We start from the raw sequence: 22,087 nt of genomic DNA on the forward strand, positions 1-22,087 counted from the left end.
TAGAGAATCTAAAACGTCCTTTAGCTCAAAACCCTGTCTTACTCTTCCTAGCTTTAATTTCCTAGGTAACTTCATTATTATTATTTCTGTCTCTAATGTATGCATATACAGACTGTCATAAAGGGTGCATCTCTTGTGATTTATGGCCAACAATTTCACAAATTGCAAAACTCTTGGAACTTTTACTTTGTAAACTAGTTAACATACACTGTGTGTGTAATCAAAGTGGGGAAGGAAAGAGGACATTAGTACACCCCTTCAAAAAAAAAAAAAAAAAAGCGCAAATGAACAATTAAATTAAGATTATTATCCACTATCATACTTAATAATTTGCTGTGAGAAGTGGCTTAAATTGTTGTATTATTAAGAGAGAAGAATGTATTTATTTTTTCATGCAAAAGGATTTAGAGAAAAAAGTATTATTTTTTTTGGGGGGGTGTTGGGGATTGACTCAAATACAATGTATGTGTACTGCCACCTTTTAATTTACAAAAGAGGCACTGTGTGTGTGTGTGTGTGTGTGTGTGTGTGTGTGTGTGTGTGTGTGTATAAATATATATATATATATATATATATATATATATATATATATATATATATATATATATATATATATATACATACATACATACACATCATAAATACAAGTAAGTTTAACTAGAAAACTAGTCAACATACAGTATGTAATCTGCAATCTGGCCTTTGAACAACACTTAGCTAAGATAACAAGAAAATCATTCTATATTGCCCAACTTACAGGTAAGGGAATGGCATTCAGGTCCAAATTTCCCATAGTACTATAAATATCATTTTGGGCCACCGCATATTGTATTCCATTAATGGTTTGATGATCTGACTGTCAACTAGTGATCCTTTTAGGGATGGACAGATACATTGATTCCCCTTTGCGGAAAACCTTCCGCTACATAATTTTTCCAGTGAAAACCATTTTCCTTTGAATTTAATTATGTTATGCTAGAAAATGCTTTTTTGTGGAACTGTCTGGTTGCTGAGGGGAATTTTTGCTTATATAATGCTTGAGTGACAAAAGTCTGTAAAAAACTATTCTTATTAACATAATCTACATGTTTGTGTAGAGAGAGTCTCTTTGTGTGTGGGAGGGTGTGTGTAGAGGGGGAAGAATTTGGTGCTTTCGGTGATTGTCACTAAACATTTTACCTCAGAGCCTTAATTTTCCTGTCAGAAGATTTATTGACTCACTCAGGCTCTGCTTCCTGCCTGTGAGATCTCCTTTCTAGCTCTAACATGAAACAATAAGCAATGTTCAGTCTTCATGGTTCTTGCTTCCACTATCCAGAAAAAGAAGAACGTTTTAGGGAGTTCTTGGTTGTCCTGCTGGCTCCATCACTGCCTTAGCTGCTGGTGGGTGTCTGCTGTGCCTAAAACATCATCCTCAGATCACCCATCTCTTCCCGTTGGTCACTGTGAGGTACCTCCTCAGAAAGTCACTAAGGATCAAGGGACTGGCAAATCCTCTGCAGTTGTAGGGCTGCCCTCACTGGACATTGTTGGGAGGGTGGCCTAAAGGTTAAGGTGTTTCCTTTACAAACACAATGTGCAGGGTTTGAGCCTCACAAGGGATAATTGGCTAGGCTTACAATGGCTCATAAGGGCAGTTAGCTTAGTATTAACCTATGAACATGGGAGAACTACACATCTGATATTGTCATATTCATGCCTCAACTGATGGGTTATTTTATTTAAATATCTCTATTCAATGTAGAAGTAAATAAGAAACGAGTATGCACACTGATAGGTTTGAAATCTGTTATGGTAACTGGAAAGAAACTGCCAAGTAATGGAACACTAAAATGGCTGGGCAGTGGGCTGTGGGGGTGGGGGGTGCAGGGATGCAAGACATATCTTTTTTGCTTGTTATCCTAAATAACCTGTTATACCACAGATTACTGATAGGATATCTGCAAGGTTTGTACCTAAATGTAGAGAATCTAACAGATTTGTTTCTAATTGCTGCCATTTCATAGTGTTCTGTATTTTTAAATATAAATTATTTTTAATAACAGCAGCAAAGTTTATAGAAACATTTTTTAACAGCAACACGGAAGCTTTTGAAATGAAAATGTAAGCGCTTCAATAGAGATGACTTATCCATATGATCAGTTGTGTTACTGTCAGTGTCTGTATCTACTTTATTGTGTTTGTGTTAAACCAAAACGTCAGTTTCTGTGACAAAGGATTTAATCTCACTGCCCACGTCTGCCTTGTCCTGAATGTAAGGAATAAGATCTTCCTTATATTCAAAGTATGAGGCATTGTTGCTTTTCTCACTGTCTACATCTGCCTTGTTCTGACTGCAGGAAGATAAATCTTCATTATTCTCTGAGTCTGGAACAGCGGTACTTCTCTCACTGCCCACATCTGTCTTGTCCTGACTGCCAGGGATGTTCTCTTCAGCGTCTTCAGAGTCTGGAACAGCAGTACTTCTCTCACTGCCCACATCTGTCTTGTGCTGACTGCCAGGGATGTTCTCTTCAGTGTCTTCAGAGTCTGGAACAGCAGTACTTCTCTCACTGCCCACATCTGTCTTGTGCTGACTGCCAGGGATGTTCTATTCAGTGTCTTCAGAGTTTGGAACAGCAGTACTTCTCTCACTGCCCACATCTGTCTTGTCCAGACTGCCAGGGATGTTCTCTTCAGCGTCTTCATTGTCTTGAACAGCAGTACTTCTCTCACTGCCCACAGCTGTCTTGTGCTGACTGCCAGGGATGTTCTCTTCAGTGTCTTCAGAGTCTGGAACAGCAGTACTTCTCTCACTGCCCACATCTGTCTTGTGCTGACTGCCAGGGATGTTCTCTTCAGTGTCTTCAGAGTCTGGAACAGCAGTACTTCTCTCACTGCCCACATCTGTCTTGTGCTGACTTCCAGGGATGTTCTATTCAGTGTCTTCAGAGTTTGGAACAGCAGTACTTCTCTCACTGCCCACATCTGTCTTGTGCTGACTGCCAGGGATGTTCTCTTCAGTGTCTTCAGAGTCTGGAACAGCAGTACTTCTCTCACTGCCCACATCTGTCTTGTGTTGACTGCCAGGGATGTTCTATTCAGTGTCTTCAGAGTCTGGAACAGCAGTACTTCTCTCACTGCCCACATCTGTCTTGTCCTGACTGCCAGGGATGTTCTCTTCAGTGGCGTCAGAGTCTGGAACAGCAGTACTTCTCTCACTGCCCACATCTGTCTTGTGCTGACTGCCAGGGATGTTCTCTTCAGTGTCTTCAGAGTTTGGAACAGCGGTACTTCTCTCACTGCCCACTGACTGCCAGGGATGTTCTCTTCATTGTCTTCAGAGTGTGGAACAGCAGTACTTCTCTCACTCCCCATATCAGCCTTGGACTTACTGCAGGGTGTGACATCTTCAGTGATTATTTTCTCCCTGTACATGAGTGCTACGTCCTCAGTGCAGGGGATGTTGCGTTCATCATCTAAGACAGTGGTGTTTCTCTCATTGCCTAGAACAGTCTCAACCTGACTACAAGCTATGATATCGTCAGCATTTTGGAAAGTTGTACTTTTCTCACTGCCCACATCTGTTTTGTGCTGACTGCCAGGGATGTTCTCTTCAATGTCTCCAGATTCTGGAACAGTAGTACTTCTCTCACTCCCCACATCAGCTTTGGGCATACTGCAGGGTACAACATCTTCAGTGATTATATTCTCTCTGTACATGAGTGATATGTCTTCAGTGCAGGGGATGTTGCGTTCATCATCTCAGATAGTGGTGTTTCTCTCACTGCCTGAAACACCCTCGACCTGACGACAAGCTATGATATTGTCAGCAGTTTGGACAGTTGTACTTTTCTCACTGCCCACATCTGTCTTGTATTGACTGCAGGGATGTTCTCTTCAATGTCTTCAGAGTCTGGAGCAGCAGTACTTCTCTCACTGCCCACATCTGTCTTGTCCTGACCGCCAGCGATGTTCTCTGCAGTGCCTTCAGAGTCTGGGATAGTGGTACTTATCACACTGCCTTTGACCTGATTACAGGGTATAAAATATATTATTAATGTTAATCTCACTAGGAATGAGTAGATGGCTTTAAAATGTTTGGAAACAGATACTTTTATTGTAATAAAACCAGATGATGAAGGGTGAAATATAGTGGTAATGAAGGATGATTTTTATGAAAGAATGTGTCTTATTTTATTGAGTAACACATTAGAATATCAATTGTTGATGGTGTAATGATGAATGTTGTTAGTGCATATGCTCCACAAGTTGGGTGTGCGATGGATGAGAAAGAGAAATTTTGGAGTGAGTTGGATGAAGTTGTGGTGAGTGTACCCAAGGGTGAGAGACTAGTGATTGGAGCGGACTTTAATGGGCATGTTGGTAAAGTGAACAGAGGGGATGAGGAAGTGATGAGTAGGTATGGTGTTAAGGAGAGGAATGCAGAAGGTCAGATGATTGTAGATTTTGCGAAAAGGATGGACATGGCTGTGGTGAATACGTATTTTAAGAAGAGGGAGGAGCATAGGGTGACGTACAAGAGTGGAGGAAGATGCACACAGGTGGATTATATCCTATGTAGGAGGGCCAGTCTGAAGGAGATTGGAGACTGCAAAGTGGTGGCAGGGGAAAGTGTAGTTAAGCAGCATAGAATGGTGGTCTGTAGGATGACGTTGGTGATCAAGAAGAGGAGGAGGAGTGTGAAAGCAGTGCTGAGGATTAAATGGTGGAAGTTAAAGAAGGGTGATTGTGAAGTGGAGTTTAGGGGAAGCGTTAAGACAGGCACTGGGAGGCAGTGGAGAGTTACCAAATAGCTGGGTAACTACAGCAGAACTAGTAAGGGAGACTGCTAGAAAGGTGCTTGGTGTGACATCTGGACAGAGTAAGGAGGACAAGGAGACCTGGTGGTGGAATGAGGATGTACAGGAGAGTTTACAGAGGAAGAGGCTGGTGAAGAAGAAATAGGATTGTCAAAGAGATAAAGAAAGTAGACATGAGTATAAGGAGATGAGGCGCATGGCAAAGAGAGAAGTGGCAAAAGCTAAGGATAAGGCGTATGGAGAGCTGTATGAGAGATTGGACACTAAAGAGGGAGAAAAGGACCTGTACTGATTGGCTAGACAGAGGGACAGAGCTGGGAAAGATGTGCAGCAAGTAAGGGTGATAAAGGATAGTGAAGAAAGGTACTCACAAGAGAGGAGAGTGTGTTGAGTAGATGTAAAGAGTATTTTGAGAGGCTGATGAATGGAGAGAATGAGAGAGAGAGAGAGAAGGTTGGATGATGTGGGGATAGTGAATCAGGAAGTGAAACAGATTAGCAAGGAGGAAGTAAGGACAGCTATGAAGAGGATGAAGAATGGAAAGGCTGTTGGCCCAGATGACATCCCAATGGAAGCATGGAGGTGCTTAGGAGAAATGGCAGTGGAATTTTTAACTAGATTGTTTAATGAAATTTTGGAAAGTCAGAGGATGCCTGAGGAGTGGAGAAAAAGTGTTTAGGTACCTATCTTTAAGAATAAGGGTGAGCTGCATTAACTACAGAGGGATAAAATTGATCAGTCACAGCTTGAAGTTATGGGAGAGAGTAGTAGAAGCTAGGTTAAGAAGGGAGGTGATGATTAGTAATCAGCAGTATGGTTTCATGCCAGGAAAGAGCACTACAGATGCAATGTTTGCTCTGAGAATGGTATTGGAGAAATACAGAGAAGGTCAGAAGGAGTTGCATTGTGTCTTTGTAGACTTGGAGAAAGCATATGACAGGATGCCTAGAGAAGAGTTGTGGTATTGTATGAGGAAGTCGGGAGTGGCAGACAAGTATGTAAGAGTGGTACAGGATATGCACGAGGGTAGTGTGTCAGTGGTGAGAACTGCAATGGGAGTGACAGATCTGTTTAAGGTGGAGGTGGGATTACATCAAGTATCAGCTCTGAGTCCTTTCTTATTTGCAGTGGGGATGGACAGGTTGACAGATGAGATCAGGCAGGAGGCCCCATGGACTATGATGTTTGCAGATGACATTGTGATCTGTAGTGAGAGTAGGAATCAGGTTGAGGAGACTCTGGAGAGGTGGAGATATGCTCTAGAGAGCAGAGGAATGAAGGTCAGCAGGGCTAAGACAGAATATATGTGTGTAAATGAGAGGGAGGGTAGAGGAATGGTGAGGATGCAGGGAGTAGAGTTGGTAAAGGTGGACGAGTTTAAGTACTTGGGATCATCAGTTCAGAGTAATGGTGAATGTGGAAGAGAGGTGAAGAAGAGAGTACAGGCAGGGTGGAATGGGTGGAGAAGAGTGTCAGGAGTGATTTGTGACAGACCGGTACCAGTAAGAGTGAAAGGGAAAGTCTACAAGACAGTATTGAGACCAGCTATGTTATATGGGTTGGAGACAGTGGCATTGAGAAAAGGCAGGAGTCAGAGCTGGATGTGGCAGAGTTAAAGATGTTAAGATTTGCACTCGGTGTGACTAGGATGGATAGGATTAGGTATCAGTATATTAGAGGGTCAGGTCATGTTGGACAGTTTGGAGACAAAGCAAGAGAGATGAGATTGCATTGGTTTGGACATGTGCTGAGGAGGGATGATGGGTATATTGGGAAAAAGATGCTAAGGATGGAGCTGCCAGGTAAAAGGAAAAGAGGAAGGCCTAAGATAAGGTTTATGGACGTGGTGAGAGAGGACATTCAGGCAGTTGGTGTGACAGAGCAAGATGCAGAGGATAGGAAGAAATGGAAAGAGATGATCCACTGTGGCGACCCCTAATGGGAAAAGCCGAAAGATGATGATGATTAGAATATCAATTGTTAGATGATAACCCACTACAACAAAGTCAAGGTAGTATTGTGATGCTACTGAAGAACTTGGTTAACAGGGGTGTATTATCAGAAATACTGAGGGATGGACTAGTAGTAGTGAAACCTTGTATCCCATTATTTTATATACTACCTAAAATCCATAAGAACATGGTGAATCCTCTGGGGAGACCTATAGTTTCTCAGGTTGGGGGGGGGAGGGTCCCATGGAAAGATTTGTAATTTTGTGGACAAAATTATTCAGCCTTATGTTGTAGAGCTTCCTTCGTACATTAGTGACACACAACATTTTCTTAGAGATATTAAATAGGTTAAGTGGCAGGAAGGGCCTGATGAGAGAAGAGTACAGGGAGGTTATAACTTCTTTTTTTCTGGAGGCAGTTCCCTTACTTATGAGACAAGCAATGTCGAATGCCCTTTTTACCACTTTGGAAACATGGCAATCAAAGATAAGGTTGCTGACAACCTGTGTACCCAGGTCTCACACCACTGAGTGTGTACTTAGGGTGTTGCTATTGATGTGGTAGTTAGCAGGAATATTACTCTTACTGAAATGGATGATAACACATTTTTTTGCATTGAGTTTAAGGCCATGACTTGGCACCAATTATTTGTTTGCGTAAGACCCTCTTGTAGAATGCTGACATCATTTGAAGATTCTATGACCACTCCTACTTTGCAGTCATCAGCAAACTTTGTCAGTTTTGTTAGTTTTGTTTGTACTTCAAAGAAATAAATTTAAAACAATCGAGGCCCCAGAACTGATCCTTGTGGAACACCACTGATTACAGGTCTGCTGTTGGAGGTCTATTCCCCTATTTTGACTATATGTGTTCTATCAGTGAGCCAGTTAGTGACCCATCTAAAGATATAAGAGTTGATAACTAGCTGAGTGAGTCTGGAGATTACCTATATCTTTGTTGATAAGGTCCATCATGATTCTCTCCATGGCCTTGCATATAAGGCTAGTCAGGCTAATAGGTCTATAGTTCCTGGGACCGTGGAAGCAAAATCTTTGTGTAAGGGAATAACAGTCACCATTTTTCATTCAGCTGGGATGAAGCTGATGCTTAGACTATGACCGAAAAGAGCACCCAATGGTGTTGCTAATTCTTGTTGGAGCCCATGTAGGACGCAGCATGGGATGTTATCAGGTCTCTTAGATGTTGTGTTTTTGGCCTTAGAGAAGCCATTTACAATCTGCTCTTTAGAGATACAAGGTAGGGGTAGGTGATAGGCATGTCATGGGGTACGTGTGCTGGTGACAGGGGAGTGATGTTTTCACAGAACCTGTCGGCCAACAAGTTAGTTATGTCCACATGCTCAGTATATGTGGTATTATTAACTACCAGTTCATCACAGATCTGGGCCTTTCCTTTTAGGTTATGGATGTAACTAAAGAACACCTTATGGCTGTTCTTAGTTGAGGAAGCTAATTAGGATTTGTAGTTTGTTGATGGAGAAGTACAGAGTATGTCAGAAGGAGTTGCATTGTGTTTTTGTAGACTTAGGGTAAGCATATGACAGGGTGCCTAGACAGGAGTTGTGGTATTGTATGAGGAAGTCAGGAGTGTCAGAGAAGTATGTAAGAGTGGTACAGGAAATGAACGAGGGTAGTGTGACAGAGGTGAGGTCTGCTGTGAGAGTGATGGATGCATTTAAGGTGGAGGTGGGGTTACATCAAGGATCAGCTCTGAGCCCTTTCTTATTTGCAATGGTGATGGACAGGTTGACAGACAAGATCAGACAGGAGTCCCCGTGGACTATGATGCTTGCAGATGACATTGTGATCTGTAGTGAGAGTAGGGAAGAGGTGGAGGAGACCCTGGAGAGATGGAGATATGCTCTAGAGAGAAGAGGAATGAAGGTCAGCAGGACTAAGACAGAATAAATGTGTGTGAATGAGAGGGAGGATAGAGGAATGGTGAGGATGCAAGGAGTAGAGGTGGCAAAGGTGGTTGAGTTTAAATACTTTGAGTCAATAGTTCAGACTAACGGTGAGTGTGGAAGAGAGGTGAAGAAGAGAGTACAGCAGGATGGAGTGGGTGGAGAAGAGTGTCAGGAGTGATTTGTGACAAACGAGTACCTGTAAGAGTGAAAGGGAAGGTCTACAAGAGGGTAGTGAGTCCAGCTATGTTATATGGGTTGGAGACAGTGGCATTGACAAAAAGGTAGGAGTTTGAGCTGGATGTGGCAGAGTTAAAGATTTTAAGATTTGCTCTGGGTGTGACAAGGGTGGAAAGGATTATGAATAAGTATATTAGAGGGTCAACCCAGGTTGGAAGGTTTGGAGACAAAGCCAGAGAGGCAATATTACATTGGTTTGGACTTGTGCTGAGGAGGGTTGCTGAGTAAATTGGGAAAAAGATGCTAAGGATGAAGCTACCGGGTAACAGGAAAAGAGGAAGGCCTAATTTAAGGTTTATGGATGTGGTGAGAAAGGACATGCAAGTGGATGGTGTGACAGAGCAAGATGCATAGGACAGGAAGAAATGGAAACAGGTGATCCGCTGTGGCGACCCCTAACTGGAACAGCCGAAAGAGGATGATGAGTTTGCTTTGGAGGACTTCACAAGAAGTCTTATTTGCTTGTTTAAGCTGAGGAGGGAATGTTTACAGTTTTGGGCTCACTCTCTCTTACTCTTAGACAGCAATTTATTCTCCTTATTGTAAAGTCTGTTGATGGCAGTTGTCTACCAGGCAGGTTTGCTCTTTTTTGAAGAGCTTGTTTTGGTTCTATCAGGTACGTCCGAGTTAATGCAGTTTTACAGCTGTTTGTATAAAGCATTGGTGCAGAACTCAGCACAGTTGCCAATTCCATCTGAGGGGGGGGAGGTGGTGCATTGAAGCTATTTATATCATCCTGTAAAAGGGTATAATCTGCTTTGGAGAAGATTTTTAGTTTAGTTCTTTCTGGGAGGAGTCAGGTGTGATAGTTACTTCAAATGAGACTGATTTGTGGTCAGATCTCACCAGGGACAGACCTCACAATGGGGGTGTTACAGTGGTCCCCCATATTAGTAAGCAGCAGATCCAGTATATTGGCACCCCTAGTGGGTACAGAGATAAGGAGTGAGACTGAGGATTTAAAATGTAAGGGCTGTACAACTTGTAGGTATATGGGAAAAGAGGATACCTGCATAATTAATGATTATATATGGTTCCAGGGACATTTAACTGTTATCAGAAGATGCTATTATATGGCTTGGTCTTTCCCTGTAATAAATTCTATATAAGTAAGATGATACATCAGGTTAGGGTGAGATTATGAGAGCATATTCGAGATGTTAAAAATAATTCCCCTATGAGCACAGTAGCATCACATTTCTCAGAGCATCATAAGAGTGATTCTTCTCTGTTAAAAGTTTTTATAATGTTTGCATTTAAAGACAGTGAAAAAGAGCTCACCTCAGTTGCTGCATTTTTCGCAGACATATTTTTATCTGCCTTAGCAGGAGCTGTTTTATCACACCAGAAATTTCTGAGTACTGCCATTGCAGCGTTTTCCTTTGCTCTTTTCTTATTACGACCTCTACCAGTAAATGTATGCCCGTCAACTTCAACCTATAAAAAAATATCATCGTAAACAATTGTGTGGTAAAGTTCTAAAAACATACAGTATTTAAGTTGACAAGCTTAGTATCCATGAGACACTGCTATTTTCAGAGGAGAACCAAGATGGAATTCATACTGCTGAAGGGTAAAGTGGCCAGAACACCTGCAGCATATCCCTTTTCCAAGGAAGTCTTCACCATTTGTACCTGCTATTGCAAACTCCTCAGTCTTTCCAGAAGTTGACAGATATGCCACCTGTTTATTATAATCTCATAAATGATTTGAACCAACTAGCAAAATGTGGTCTGACCTGTCTCATTCCATTTTGGTTTTCCCGAAAAAGAATAAAACTGTAGCAAAAGATAAGCTGGAGTATAACTTTTTACTTTGCTGTTTAACTGTTAGAATACCAGTTCTCCTATCAATATAGGCCTTGTTGCTCTTTCAATCTGTGCTAGAATTTTCACTTTGTGCCACGTCTGACTGATATACTCTTGCTATAACACCATGTGCAATAAGTATGCCAGACTAAATGATTTAGCCATGTGATCAAACATCATCTTGTAATTGATGCACAAATCTTTTCTTTCTATGTCTTTGCTGAAAGTGGACCATACCCACTCTGAACTTCCCAATAAACCAAACAAATGCTATTCAGCATACTGCTGCAGAAACCAACTAAACTCTATTACTTTGGCACTGGCTAAATTCACAAGTTGCATTATTTCAATGCATCCTGGAAGTGGTGAGAGGATGACATAATGGTTAAGGTGTTTATCTTAAAGACACAAGGTGCAAGGGTTGAGTCTCATGTGGGGTAACTGGCTAGGCTTCAAATGGCCCAACAGGCCTAGTACTAATCTATGAACCTGTGATGAACTAAAAAAGGCATAAGATATAAGGTTTTCTTTTACTCGCTGTGACTCACATGCCCTCTGTAATGTAGCCACTGGTATGTGCAAAGTATGATCCTTATGCTAGGCAATGTTATTAGGCAAACAGTCAAGTATGCTATTTATTTTTATTTATTTATTTATTTATTGCATTTGTTTACTGGAAAAGTCCACTGGGCCTAGGTGAGCCCATTTTCAGCGCAGGCTCGGTGAGAAAAGCTCCACATAAATTTTACATTACAGAATACAAATATCAAATAGCATTTTCTTTACAATGTTTTAGCCATGCAGGAAATGCTCACCCCCTGCCAAAAGTTCCTGTTTTTCCCCACTGTTAGCACAGAGAACATGTGGAGTCCAGTACCAGCAGCCTTACTGCAGGGTAGCAAACACTTGATGCCTTTGTTGGTGATCACAGAACTTTCATCAGAATCTTTGAAATGCAACCAGAGGCAAGTTAAGAAATGTGTACCACGCAAGATAGGTTTTGCGTTATTTGCAACAACATATTAGTCACTAACTTTTGTTCCTCAGTAAAGGTGTCCATCTGTTTTTTAGTGAAGTGTGTGCAATGCTAACAAGTAGTGGAAACTGTATTGCAACTGATTTGGTCTCAACAAACACTAAGTTTATTTGTTAGTCAATGAGGGGATCACGCACTTTACACACACACACACACACACACACACACAATAATATATATATATATATATATATATATATATATATATATATATATATATATATATATAATAAACAAACTTATTCTTAATATGAACCCAAAACATTTATAAAAAGTAATAGTCAGAGACAAAGTGATAAATATGCACATTACCTAAATGACATAACACCTATTGTGACGGTTACCAGTCCTAGCCAACTCTTTGTATTCCAGCCCTTCTCGTAGGCTATTCATTTCTTCTACAGGATTTTCCATACATTTTTCTACAACTTGTTTTAGAACCTTTACAGTAGAGAAAAAAAATAAATATTACAAATTTATTTTACAGTGCATTTTCAAGATTTCTTAAAGTTGATGTAAACACTGTGCACCTGATATCTATTCAATATCATGAGGCCCATTACCAAGTTATGTTTGTATTTGCCAGAATGTATGGATCTAACAGACCTTGTTTCAGTCTGGATCCTGCCTCCAGAAACACAACTAATTATCACCCCTTTCTTATGCAGCTTGGCAAGTGTAGTGCCTAAATGACAAGAATCACCAATTTATAAAACATTACCTTGGGTGGGTGCAGTTTTAGTGGGTTTTAAGGGTTTGGAGTCTGCAGATTTGTGAATCATATGTACTGAATAGGGGCATCTGAGTAAAGGTGGGTGTGGTCCTTTGTGAACTAATGGCTGAGGTTTCTATACTAAGTCCTTAGTCTTGAAGGCTTAAACAATGTTCTCTTATCCATAGTGCAACTTGATGTAGAAGGGGTGCTGTGTTTCTATGTGTGTGTGTGTGTGTGTGTGTGTGTGTGTGTGTGTGTGTGTGTGTGTGTGTGTGTGTGTGTGTGTGTGTGTGTGTGTGTGTGTGCTAACCAAATGTATTTTCAGAAGATACGTTAGCTACAAAGTTCAATAAATATTTACATCTCTCACATACTGAATCACTGTGAAGTAGCAATAAAAGTTATTTGGTAAATATGGGATAGCTGTTATTTTGCCTTACAATACCTAGTGCTATCAGGCTGGCTACAGAAAGGCCTAGAGCTAAGATTTCAGATTGGTCAGTGCAGCCAATGAGGTATGAGAAAACATCACAACTTAATAATCTCTACTCTTGGTATAAGACAAAACGGGTATAATGGATTGGAAAATGAAATTCTGATAACACAGGATACCCCTAAAGGATACAAAAATACAATATATGACTGCTGTAGAGTCTGCATGAAAAGGCCAGAAAGACATGGAGCAGTGAGTGGAGTAATTGGTTAAATGCGTTATGTTCATAACGGTGAAAAAACGTTATTACAGTTTAATTGCTATAATAGCCATTATTTTGTTGATCATAATAAAGTGCATGTGTATTAAACTTTGTATTAAAAAAGACTGTCAGTCAGGTATCTATTGTAACTAGTGTAACATAACCAATGGAGGCATGATTTTTCCTGTAAGAAGTTAGATTTAAATTTTGATTGAAAAATTTTTTTGGGGGGTTTCAAAATAAAAAAGGGGAATTGATTGAATTATATAAAGTAAAACTGGTTTTCCCTCATAGAAATGGCATGTATGTGATTTGGTAAAACTGCTTTTCTCACAGTAACAACATGTATTGGTAAAACTGCTGTCTTTCATAGTGACAGCGTGAGGAATAGTATAAAATATACAGAGCTTGCAAATGCAGGAAGAAATAACAAGAATGTGCTTGCATGACATAATTTAAAACAAAAAGTATTTTGGTTTTTCCTTCACAGTAACAGAGGTTTGATGATCATAATAACAGTGTGATATATTCTTAGAATAGCATATGATGCACTGGCTTAATAGAATGTACTTGTGTGGAATAAAAAAATTATACTTCTGAATGTTTTGTAGCAAATGGCATTGACAACAGAGGCTTGCTGAAATATCCTAAGCAACTGAATCTGCACAGCATATTCAAGCATAGGTTCCTAGGTTCATAGGTGTGTACTAGATTAATGGCCGTGGACCCTTTACAGGCCTAACCCATAGAAGTGCCCTAGCATCGTGCTGCCTGACATTAGTTTCCAGTGCCTCTATCAAGTATAGCCACTGGAGTGATCCCTGGGGTGAGCTATCTATTATCCATTCACTCATCAAGATTTCTGTTGAAGAGGGACAGCAAAGTGCTCCGCTTGACATGTATGGGAAGTCTATTCCAGATCATGGTAAGTCTCTGAGTGAGAAACCTGTCCCTCCAGCATGTCTTGTTGATTGTAGTAATGAGGTTGAGGTCTTTGTGGAGCATGTAGTGAGGAGGGATTGGGATTTCTTTAGATGTAGTGTTTCTAACAGAGCTGGGTCAGACATGGCTTTGTAAGTCAAGCAGAGATCGCTTTTAAATATGCGATATGCGATAGAGAATAGCTGCAGTCTTTTGAGTCTGTCCATGTAGGACATGAGTTTAATGCCTAGGATCCTCTTCATGAGGTACTTCTTTGGCCTCTCCAGCTGTTGCAGGTGTCTAGTGAGGTACATGCCAAATGGGGCTTTATACTCGATTATTGGTCTCATGAGGGAAGACTAGAGAGAGACAATGACCTCTTTCTTCCTGGATGCAAAACCTTTTTGTAATGAGATGTGCCACATAGAAGGACTTTCTGACCACAGTGGCAATGTGGTGGTCAATGGAGAAGTTGCTGTCAACCTGCATCCCCATGTCTCTTATAATGCCTTCAGTGTTTTGTGGACTCCCATCAATGCGATAATTAGTGGGAACTGAGTTTTTACCAAAGGGGATGACAAAACTTTTTTTGGCCTTAAGCTTAAGGTTATGGTTTCAACACCAGTCATTGGTCTCAGTGAAGCCTTTCTGTAGATGTCTGCTTCACTTGGTGAGCTAATAATAGCTCCTTGGTTATAATGAGAAAATGGGCAAATAGAAAAATTAAAGATTGGGATAAAGAGTTGGTAGAAGTACAAGAAGAAATCCATTAAGTAAAGTTTGAACACCAAAGAAATTAGATAACAAAATTAATGACAAAATATCAAAAAGTTTTAATGCATAAAGTAGAGATAGCTTTAGAAAAAATAAAATTGCACAGCTATGGGATACCTTCAAAAATATATAGAGATTAGCTAATAGAAGTAAAATGTCAAGTAAAAAGGCATAAATCAATATTATCCAAAATCCTCACACTTATAAGCTTAATTCAGATATATAGTAATGCTTAATATTTTTAAAAAAAATCCATGATGATCTTAATATAAATAGAATAATCCTGATGATTAGAAAATTGACAACTCTAAAGAAAATGTTACTAATAAACTTAATGACCAACAAATCTCTTTCTCGGCGAAGCCTATTAAAATAAATCCTGAGCATATCTAAACAATCCTACCTTGGTTAGTGATTTACTGTGGAACTGACTAGTAAGAGAATTTTTATTTGAATCTATATTGTATTTATTATCAGTGTTTTTCACTGTTTATAGGTACAGCTTGTTAAGATTTGCTTTGATTCACATTTTGTTGTTTTACCTTTAATTTTATTGTTGATTGTTAGAAAGGGATAGATTTTAGACAGGCAAGCTCTAGGCACCCCAAGGGGCCTAGACAATTATAAATTTACACAAACTAGGGTTGCCACCTGTCCCTCTTTGTGAGGGACAGTCCCATTTTGGGCAGTTGTGTCCTGCCAAAAAAACTAAAAAATGGCAAATGTCCTGTGATTTTAAGACAAAATATATTTCTTAAGGTTTCTTTAATAGTTGCATAAAACACTTATTTCATATCTGAAATACAAATAATATATGAAATAGCATAAGCAATTTACATGCTACAAAATAAGCTTTTATTCTGGCAAAAAAGTAAAGCTCTGTCCTTCGCATTGGTCACAGGTATGTTTTGTTCTGCAAAATTTCACATTTCTACAAAAAATGTCCCACTTTTGGCATTTGAAAAGGTAGCAGCCCTAATACAGACTGTTTGTGATTTATTGAAATTTACTGTAAAAAAAAGTAGTGAGACTGCAAACAATAGTGAAAGAATTACAACTTTTGTCTGGCTTGCATTGCTTGTGTGGTCAGAACTTTACCTTACTTTAGTATTTAGTTGTATATTGCTGGTGAGATTTTTTGTCATAGAAGTTGATTCTCTTTCAGTTTTGTGGTCACTGATTTTGATTATTTTTTTCTTTTGCAATATTTTATTCATTTTAAGCTGAATGCTGAATACGGATTCCTTAAATGAGTATGCAATCAATGATTTGCTAATGCACAAATCTTGTACAGTGTAATAAATGCTATGCATATTTAAAGGTAACTTCTGATAACACTGGTAATCTGTGTTCCTCGTGTTAAAAGTTGAATGATTTGCTTACCATTGTTAGAAGTAAATCTAGACTTGATGATGATGATTGCACATGTGCAATTGGTATGGCTTGAAGAGCTGATGTGTCAAATATTAATGACTGGACTGATGAAGTAAATAATGTTAGGCATAGAACAAATACAACACATTTAGGAAATGATGCATCTATTGTCTGCAAAGATCGTTCAACCCCTATTGAATAAGATGATGCCCCTGACAACTGGATGCAAGTATTCAGCAATCTGAGGATCCAGTTTGTTTAGAAGGAAACTAAAAACATAAGAAAGGAAGAAGTTCACAAGAAATAACAAAGTAGAAAAATAAACTGACTAACGACTGTAAAGGAAAGAGAATATATAATAAAAATGATACTGCTTTGTTATGTAGCACACAGGTTGCAGGGAATGATAATTTTCTATCAGAAAACCTTCATTCTCCAGAAAAGGGCATCATTCTTCCAATGGAGAAGGCAGAAAATAGAGGCGAGGGGCAGGTGAAAAGGAAGAAATCAAAATTGAATGTGGAAGGATTGAAGAACATTACTATAAGAAAAAAAGAAGAAAAAAGACGGATGCTGACTGCATGACTCAAGCTGTGGATTTACAATACCAGATGGATAAGAATTTAATACACAGTGAAGACAGTGGCATTAATAAGACTAATGGTGATGAAGATCTATCCTTCATAACAATTGATAGAGCAGATATCAATTGTTATTACTTTATTAGAAGCTGAAGATTCTTCAGTGCTGGCCAGCAAAGATATTCTTGTAATTGTAGATTCATTTATTAGAGGAACTAATACTTGTATTTGTTATAAGATAATGAACATTGAATGGTGTTATGCTTGCCAGGGGCAAAATTAGAAGATGTGAGATGAGTCTTGGAATGCCTTAATGTAAGGAAGTATGGATCTGTTTTTATTCATGTTGGTACAAATGATTTCATCCAGAAGGATTCTCTGACTGTTAGTAGGGAACTGACAGCCCTCGTAGATAGTATAGCTTGTACTGGTGTTAGGACGCATTTTTCACAAATCACCTATAGAAAGGATAGTCAGGTCACTACAAATGAAAAGATTCTTTTGGGTAAATGCCTGCATGGAAAAAATGTCCTGTTTTAAAAAATGGAAATGTGTAGAGCATCCAAGCCTAGTTTTGGGCATACGTTTACAGACAGGATGGAGTGCATTTGTCAAGACCAGGGAAAATAATTCTTGCATCAGATATTTTGCAATATTTGACAAACACTAGGCAGGATTTTTGCAGGGTCGAAAATTTAACAGTTTACAGATAGCAACATTTGATACATCTTTCATGTTTGTTAATTAAGTTTTTTTTATTGGAAAATGTACTACATTCCCACAAAATTGATGTTGTTGTTTGTGAAACATGGTTAAAGAACAATGACTGGAAACCAGTTATGTCAGAGTATAAATGCTTTTACTGTAACAGATATTCTAACAAAAAATCAGATGGAGCTCATGATAGGGATTAAAGATAGTTATGAGACCTGTGTTGTTACATCTTCAATGATAACACCAGTACTATAGATTGTGTGACTGTGACAATAAAGACAACCCTGGAACATATAACAATTGTTGGAGTGTACAGACTACCAAAGTCAAGTGCAGATGATCTAGAGGAATTCATACATTTCTTGTATGAAACACAGGAGGGAAGAATAATATTAGCTGGGAACTTAAATTTACCAGAAACAGACTGGAATAATATTGATTCGACAACATTAGTATGGAAATTATTCACAGTGTATATTCATGAACAACAATTGCTTCAGATTGTAGAAAAAACTATCATGGGATGGAACATTCTAGACATTGTTTGTGTTACCAAAGAAATTACTGTAACTTCAAGTTAAGTTTTACCACCATTGATGTGAGTGATCATGGGGTTATAAAGGTTAATTTGTTGCTAGATAATTCTGCCAAACTGAAATCTAAACCAATGCACAGAAGGTTAATTAGAGATTATATGGAAGCAAAACTGTCATTATTTAAAGCTAACTGGAGTGAGGTGTTCAGTGGAAAAACTGCAGATGGAATGTGGAAAGTTTTGTCTTTTTTTTTTTTTAATTTTTCACTTGCTAAACAGCAAAAACACTGCTTATCAAGAGTAAAATAATGGAGGCCATACCGGTTTCTAAGTCTGAACTCCATAGCAGCTTGATATGCTGCCGTGAAACAGTGGACTCATTTTTCACCAGGCATCACTTGTACATTAATACCCTGCTGGAGAACCTTCATTCTCAAGTCAGCATGCTGATGTACAGTTTGCCTGTTCTCAAATTATTTTCAATGAAAATTGGTGCAGTACCTCCTTTAGTTTTTATGCCTTCAGTTTGTGATCTGAACCTGTGGAAGGAGGTGTAACCCGTTGGCTGGGGTGCTCTCCACAGCCTTGAACCAGGTGTCTGCGACTACCCAAATACACAAATTTTAGTGAGGTAACTAAGAAACCAGGTAAGTGAGGAGGCTGACAGCCCCTAGGAAGAGAGTTTGGTTAGATGAATTTGATGATTGACCAATTTGAATGCCTTGGATAGATCCAGAAATAGGGCTGAGATTAGAAGATCTGAATTTATATTGTGATTTATTATATCTCTGAACCTTAGAAGGGCAGTGGCTGTACCGTGATTGGGTCTAAAACCATGAGATGAGGGAGAAAGGAGGTTATGAGAAGTAATACCTGTAATCAGCTGAGAGTGAATATGTCTTTACCAGATTTTGGATCAGGGTGAGAATATGGTAGCTAGTCTAAAGTTTGTGAGCACAGCTGATGAGCCACCTTTATGGAGGGGTATTATTTAGAATATTTTCCATAAGGCAGGGGCATATTTTCCATTAGGTGGGGACATATTTTTCTTGGATAGAGTGGCTTATTAGAATTGAGACAGGATATGCAAGGCTATCTGTGAGTTTGAGGTATTCGGATGGAACTTTGTCAGGGGCAGTGTTTTTTTTACTGTCTGTAGACTTTTTTTAAATCTAGATGTCAGCACTGGATTGAGGGTGAAGGTCTGTTGTGGCTTCAATGATTAGAGTGGGATGACTGGGTTTGAAGACTCTGAGCAAGAACTTCAGCAAAGGATAGAGGAATGAAATGCAAAACTGAAGGCCCACGGGATGAAACTGACAAGACAATTGTAATGGCAGAAAATAGGGGAAATCAGAAGAAGCTGATAATGTAAATAGAAGGGAAAACAGAGGAACAGGTTAACAGCTTCAAGTATTTGGGAGGATTGGTGAAGGAAAAGGGAAGTTTGAATGAGGAAGTCAAAACTAGCATCAGGGGGGCTACAGCCAACTGGCAGAGAGAAGCAGAGGAAGTGTATGACAGAATAACGCCAAAGAAGCTGAAAAGTAAGGTCTACAAAACAGTGGTATGACTAGGGATACTGTATGGTACAGAAATCTGTAAAGCCAAGTTAGCTGAGGAAGTTAGAGGTGATGGAGACAAAGTGCCTGAAATGGGTGGTAGGATGCACACTGTGGGGAAAATGAAAAAAAAAGGACATCAGTACTGAAGCCAAAGTAGTCCCAACTGCAGAAAAGATCAAAGAGAACAGATTGTGGTAGTTCAGGCACATGTGCAGAAAAGCAGAAGACAATTTAGTAAAGAAAATTTGGAACAGAGAAAAAGAAGGAAAGAAGACATGAGGGTGTCCAACAAGGAGTTGGATGGATTACATGAGAGAAGACCTGCTGTGGTCAGGCATTAGTATCAAAGAGGGTAGCAGAGTGGTACATGTAGAAAATGGAAAAAGTGGGGATGATGAAGATGACGATGGATGGATTTTGTTAAGAGGGAGGTGACTGTATTTATAAAATGTGAGTCAAACTGTGAAGCAATGCTATGGCAGTTACTGGTTGGGGATGGGCTAGACTGGGTTGATTTTCCAGGACTGAGCAATGTGTTCATTGATTTCCAGTTTTTTGGATTGTTCTACAATAAATTTACATATAAATATCAGCTTTGGTTTCACCCGTAATTCTTCCAGGTATATTAAACTAATATCAATCTTTGACTTAATCTCAAACTAAAGACTGATTCAAACTGTGGAAAAAGGTAATGTGAAAGATGTTTTGCAGGAAGTAAATTTCTAGTATATTTCTTCAATCTCTAGGGATTTTCACTCCAAAAGTGCAAGGTCACACATTTTTACTGATATTATTTGCATTCCATTCCTATTTACTGTATTCTTCAGGATCTGTCAGATTCTTTTGAACCATTTGAAACTCTGCCATTAAATGGCAATATAGTTCTGTCTTTTTTCATTTCCCACACACTGCTGGCCTTTCCCCTGATTAGCTACAATTAGATAAATGGTTTATATTACTTCTCAACATTTATATGTACTTCTGACAACTTTAGAGTGAGGTAGTAACAATTAAATGTATATGTAAGCCCTCCCACAAGGATAACATTTTATATCTTCACTTATACTAGCATAATGAAGCTCTTGCTCATTTTACCATAACAAACTTTTATTTAGTAACCTCACCTATTTTCTCCATTCTATAATGCATCAGAATAGAACTATAGTTTATTGTTATTTATTTGTTATAGTACATCAGTACCCTGATTGGAGAATGAGCGTTCCCCAGCAGGGAATTAATGTGTAAGTAATGCCCACTGAAAAACATGTCCACCACTTCACAGCAGCATATCAAGCCGCCGAGGAGCTCAGACTGAGAAAATGGAATGAAAGCTATTATTTTACTCTCACTAAACAGCTCTTCCGCTGTTTATCAAGTGTAAAATAAAATAAAAGCAAAATAAAAAAAGAACTTTGTGTATGTGTTTGTGTGTGAAAGTGTATGCATGTGTGAGTGTGAAAGCGAGATCAGTTGAGCTACTATTTTACACTCAGTAAATAGCGACATTGGGCCTCAAAGCATCCCTGGGTGGGCTTTAATTACACATTAACACACACCTTGTCAGGAATTATTGCTTGCTTACACCTCCAGACTGGTTAAACAGTATGATTCTTTGGAGATACTTCAAGTGCGATTAACTGTTGGTTCCACACCTATTCAAGTCATTGCCAGCTACAGAACCCCCTCCATGAATCAGGACATCCACTCTGCCTATTTGGATCTACTTTAGTTTATCAAGGTACATCAGAACACCAAGGTTTTGGGTGAATTTAACTACCCATCCATTGTCAGGGTTGATTACTCCTGCTCAAACTCACTTGCCCAAAGGTTTCTCAACTTCATAAACTCCAATGCCCTGGACCAGTTGGTTGACACCTGCACAAGGGGTGCCAATATCCTGGATCTGCTGCTTACTAATATGGGGGACCACTGTAGCACCCCCATTGTGAGGTCTGTCCCTGGTGAGATCTGACCACAAATCAGTCTCATTTGAAGTAACTATTACACCTGACTCCCCCTAGAAAGAATTAAACTAAAAATCATCTCCAAAGCAGATTATACCCTTTTACAGGATGATATAAATAGCTTCAGTGCACCACCTCCCCCCCTCAGATGGAATTGGCAATTGTGCCGAGTTCTGCACCAATACTTTATACAAACAGCTGTAAAACTGCATTCATTTGGACATACCTGATAGAACCAAAACAAGCTCTTCAAAAAAGAGCAAACCTGCCTGGTAGACAACTGCCGTCAACAGACTTTACAATAAGGAGAAGAAATTGCTGCCTAAGAGTAAGAGAGAGTGAGCCCTAAACTGGAAACATTCTCTCCTCAGCTTAAACAAGCAAATAAGACTTCTTGTGAAGTCCTCCAAAGCAAACTCATCATCCTCTTTCGGCTGTTCCCATTAGGGGTCGCCACAGCGAATCATCTGTTTCCATTTCTTCCTGT

Source organism: Protopterus annectens, chromosome 5.part1, assembly GCF_019279795.1.
Source record: "Protopterus annectens isolate FY-2018-M chromosome 5.part1, PAN1.0, whole genome shotgun sequence".
In the NCBI taxonomy this organism is placed as follows: Eukaryota; Metazoa; Chordata; order Ceratodontiformes; family Protopteridae; genus Protopterus; species Protopterus annectens.